The sequence below is a fragment of the Callospermophilus lateralis genome, chromosome 3, assembly GCF_048772815.1.
Source record: "Callospermophilus lateralis isolate mCalLat2 chromosome 3, mCalLat2.hap1, whole genome shotgun sequence".
Lineage (NCBI taxonomy): Eukaryota > Metazoa > Chordata > Mammalia > Rodentia > Sciuridae > Callospermophilus > Callospermophilus lateralis.
In genome coordinates, this window is record NC_135307.1 from 142,769,158 (window position 1) to 142,774,250 (window position 5,093).

Consider the following 5,093-nt stretch of genomic DNA (forward strand, 5'->3'; position numbering starts at 1 on the left):
CAAACTTGGCTTCTCAATTAACATGTCCAGCTGGGGGAAGAATTCCGTCATTTCCCTAATATCCTTATTGCTACTGGCCTGACATATTAATATTAAAAATATATGTGCACAGATCAAGGATTTTTCTTAAGCACTTCTGTTTTTATTGCAGATAATAGGCAGGAGGTGAAAGCCGACACAATATAATTTGAAAAGCATAACCCTGATTAGGCGCTGATTGGAATGCTGTTATACCTTACATTTAAAACCTTTTTATTATTAGAACTAGCTGTCAAAACCAGGCTCTGAATCTCCTATGAAATAGATGCAAGGGCATGCGATGCTTTGCTAGTTCTGTGCAAATAAATTTAGAGTTCAAAGTGCCACTTTCTTTGAATATGTCCTTAAGTATCAGACAACTGTCATGTACATTGCTGAGGTGTTTGTAAAGACTTGTCATCTGGCTTTAATTTGTTCTCTTTTAATAGATGCTCATCATCATTCTCAGTTATTGTTCATTTTAATGTGTTATACATTGACATGGTCAAGAAACAAAAAAACTATGGTACCACTGTTTGATGATAAATGGACAATGTTTATGGAGCTGGGGAGGTGAAGTTATTTTCAGTTATCTTAGAAAAACTCACAGTGATCAGGAAGGAGGTTTTCCTGTAATCTCAAAGTTAGCAGAGGCTGTCTGAAGTCCCTTGGATCAAGATTTGGCTTCCAAGGACTCACTACCTGGGTTCTAAATCAATTATCTGCCTCATCTTGAAGCAGATTACTTAATTCCTTTGTCAGTTTTCTCTTCCTTATAAAGGAGTATCTTCTGACTCAGGGTGTCCTTGGGAAGATGAATTGAGACAATCTGTAGAAAGAGGTCAGCACAATATCTGGGAAGGAGTAACTGCTCAGTCATATTAGCTCTCATTTTGGTATTTAGTTGTGTCCCAACAATATCAACAAATGGCTTTCAAAGCCTCTGCTTAAAATGCATGTTGTGACAAGGAACTCACTAACTTTTTAGTTAACTTTCTGAATGGTTTTATCTGTTACAAACCTCCGTGTGGTATTCTTATGTGTCTTTGTGTCTGTTTTACTTTGTTCTCTAGTATCAGAGAGAACCAAGTAAGGTGGTTTCTGCCACACCCTTCTGAATGGTTACCCAACTGACTCATTTTTTTAAAGGTTTTATTTGTTCTTTATAGTTATACGTGACAATAGAATGTATTTTGACATAGCATATATACATGGAGTATAATTACCCATTTTGTGGTTGTACATGATATGAATTTACACAGTTCGTGTATTCATATAGGAGCATAGGAAAATTATGTCTGATTCATTCTACTGTCTTTCCTTCCTTTCATTCCCCTTTGTCTAATCTGGTAAACTTCTACTCCCCTCTCATTGTGAGTTAGCATCTGCATATCAGATATAATATTTGGCCTTTAGTATTTTGGGATTGGTTTATTCCACTTAGAATGATAGCCTCCAGTTCCATCCATTTACCAGCAAATGCCATAATTTCATTCTTCTTTATGGATGAGTAATATTCCATTGTGTATATGTACTACATTTTTTTATCCATTAATCTATTGAAGGACACCTAGGTTGGTTCCATACCTGAGCTATTATGAATTGAGCTGCTATAAACATTGATGTAGCTGTGTCATTATTATATAATGATTTTAAGTCCTTTGAGTATATGCCAAAGGGATAACTGGGTCAAATGGTGGTTCCATTCCAAGTTTTCTAAGGAATCTCTTTACTGTTTTCCAGAGTTTAAACTGCTCCTTTAAAACACTATTTTCAGTAGGTGAATTTCTCAAGGTCCTCAATTCCTCTTATCACCCAGATGAAAATTCTGTACCATTCAGATGACCCCAGTCCACCCTTGTTTCTCAGTGGCCCAGAATTTTTCCACAGACTAAACCACCCATAGCAGAACAGCATGAATGATATGGTGGTGGTGATGGTCTGGGCTTTGCAGCCACTTAGAGCTAGATTGAAATCTGGTCAGTACCACTTCCCATTTGTGTGACTTAGGCATAGTCTAACTTTCTGATCTTCAGGTTTATCATGTGTAAAGTGGGCACGATGCTTCCATCCCTGCAAATTTGTCAGGAGGATGGATGGCAGAATACCTGAGAAGAGCAGGAGATCATCTCATGAGAGCTATGACTTTGAGTCACATGACTGTCATCATTTAGGGCTAGGATCTCTTTTCTATCACTTGGGAACAATATCAGTTATCAACTTTGTGTCTCCATGAGAACAGGACACATATGGTGTAGAACAGCTAGGCTAGAAAGCAGATAATGACCTTCAAATGCAGCAAAAGATGGAAAAATAAGACCAGGGAAAGCTCTAGTAGGGCTTTTGTTCATAGCAAGATTGTGCACAAAATATTCAAGACCTGACCCATATACCTGTGAGGGGCCACTTGGGAGTGCTGAGTAAGGCCATACAAGGACAGCTTTGCAGAGAAAACAACAGCTAAGGAGGTAGTCCAGTTATATTGTTAGCCAGAGACCTACAAGTCTGGGTATGAGTGACTTAAAGTGAGAGGAACCTTGGATAAGCAAGGTTTACTGGGCAGGTGTGAGGCCAAGCGAAGACACAAGGCCTAGAGAAAATTTATAAGGTTGGGAAAAGAGCTGAAGAGGCCATTTGTAGGGAACCCACATAGGAGGTGAAGAGAAAGCTGCTAGGGCTATGACCAGGATGCTGTGTGATGTGAACTTGTGGGCCTGTTTGGCCTTCTGTTTTTTCCTGTTGATTGACAAATCCTGTTGCTTCCACAGCAGGGGAAACATTTCTTTGGTCAAGATTTTTGGAGTAGCTTATGGACTTCTATTTTTTTTTTTTTTTCTTCTGCTACTGGGGATTTTACTCTGGGTACTTTACCACTGAGCTACATCCCCAATACTTTTTATTTTATTTTTTATTTTGAGACAGGGTCTTGCTAAATTGCTGAGACTGGTTTCAAACTTGTGATCTTCCTGTTTCAGCCTCCCAAGTAACTGGGACTAGAGAGGTGCTCCAGTGCAACTGGCTAGACTTCTGTTTTAATATGCAGGAAAATTAGCTGTAATGACACTCTTTGGTTCAGAAAATAATCATAGACTAATGCTCTGTATAACAAATTTTTATCGACTTTGATTCAATGGAGTCGTTAGGTTAGTTATTATTATTGTGTAATTTTTCTTTTAACCGTGCTTATATGTTATTTATTTTATTGCCTTAAATAATTTGCATTGTTTCTCCTAGTTTATATTAAAATGTTATAAAGATTATGTCTTAGTACTTAATTTTACCATTGTTATGTTGGTGATCAAGCACCATTTGCACATTGGTCAACATACACATTTATTTATACATGTTAACTATTAAATTTTACACACATGTGTATTTATATTTCTTCTACCATCATCAATTGTGCAGAATTATAGACTGTTAACTAAATTTCAGAAGTAGCTGTGAAGAGAGAGATGAGATGGCCCTCAATGTTAGAACTAATCTGTACTACAGATGAAGGACCGGAAAGAGAGAGTACAAAACAAATATTGGTCAAGCACCTGCTGTGTGTCACGTAACATAGTAGATGACTTTTTTGTTTGTTTGTATTTTTATTTGAGTCCTTACCTTTACTTCATTACTTATGTTGCCTGTTCCAATGAATACAATAAACTCCTTTTTAGGAAAATGAGGCACACAAAAGCCTTCTGTGCAAGTTCTGTTTTATTTTAAAATTTTATTGGTTTGTAAAAGCATTTCCACAACAGAACTGGAAAGATCTGAGAAAGCACATGGTGCATTTTGGGGAGCAGAACACCTGAACCATTATTTCATTTCATCTCATGATAAAATTAGCACACCTGCAAACCCAGGGTTCCTTATGATGATGTAGTCGCGGCTACAACTGCAAAAGCCCTCATCAGTTTACCTACATATGTACAGCCAGGTTCCCAAGTGTTAACCACACAAGATCTGATGGGAGAACAGCATCTAACTGTGTCTGGGTCCCATTTTGTCACAGGGAAGAAATTTGGCATTTTCAGTCTTTTTCATAAGTTATGCTGCTCTCCTCGAGGCCTACATTATATGATGCTGAAGACCATGGAGAGATATTGCTCATAAGACACCTGAATCCAGCCATCCTGATCAATGTGGTAATGTCTAAATATGTCCATCAACCTCTGCAAGACATTGTAGACCTGGATGAGAGTGTTTGCTTGAGCTCCTTCTTGTCGATCATCCCAGAGTTGTCCCTGTCATAGGTGTGGAAGACATTCTGCCAGTCTCTGATGAATTTCCACATGCTAGTGAACCCACTGAAGTTCCGGTCAGCTTTGTCCTCCTGGTCAAACATAGAAATGATTGACCTAACAGTCACTAGGTTAAGCCAGGCCTGCATGCTATGAGAGGATCTGGCTCCAACTCACCATTAGATAGCGCTTGCTGAAGCTTATTGTCCAATATCACCCCACTTCTGTCTTTATCAATTTATCAGAAGACATTCCACAGATAGCTCTGGTCTGGCAGTGCAGTGCCTGCAGCTGGCCCTGGGCTGGAGCTTGGGGTAGGGCTATCGGAGTAGGCAACCGTGGACCAAGGTACCTGCAGTAACCAACAACTTTTTATATCTGTGATTTCTATTTGTTCCTACAACAATCTGAAGATGCAGATATTAATATCACTGGAATAGTGATGAGGAAACAGGCTCTTGGAAATAAGTAAGTCACTAAAGATTATTCAGCTTCTCCATGACAAGCTAAGCCAAAACCTCAGTCATTCACCAGATCTCACTGCTGGCTAAGAAAAGTAAACAAATGACCTGGGACATACAAAAGCTCAATAAATCACAATGAACCTTAACTTACATTTGTAGTAGGCAAAAAGTTTATCTATGGATAAAGATAGAATATAATACATATCTAATATATATTAACATAATGTGTCTAATATAACATACATTTACACACCTCTTTATAATCTCTATTTTACATTGTCTTTATCTGGTTAAGTGACCTTGAACAAATTTCTGCCCTCGTTAATCCCACATTTCTCTACCTGCAAAGTGTGGGGCTCTCTTGATCTCTAATTCTTGA

General features: G+C 38.2%; 1 pseudogene; it reads right to left on the minus strand.

The window, feature by feature from the left end:
• Positions 1-4,082: 4,082 nt before the first annotated feature.
• Positions 4,083-4,354, minus strand: LOC143394253 (programmed cell death protein 6 pseudogene; annotated as a pseudogene).
• Between the last annotated feature and the right edge of the window lie 739 nt (positions 4,355-5,093).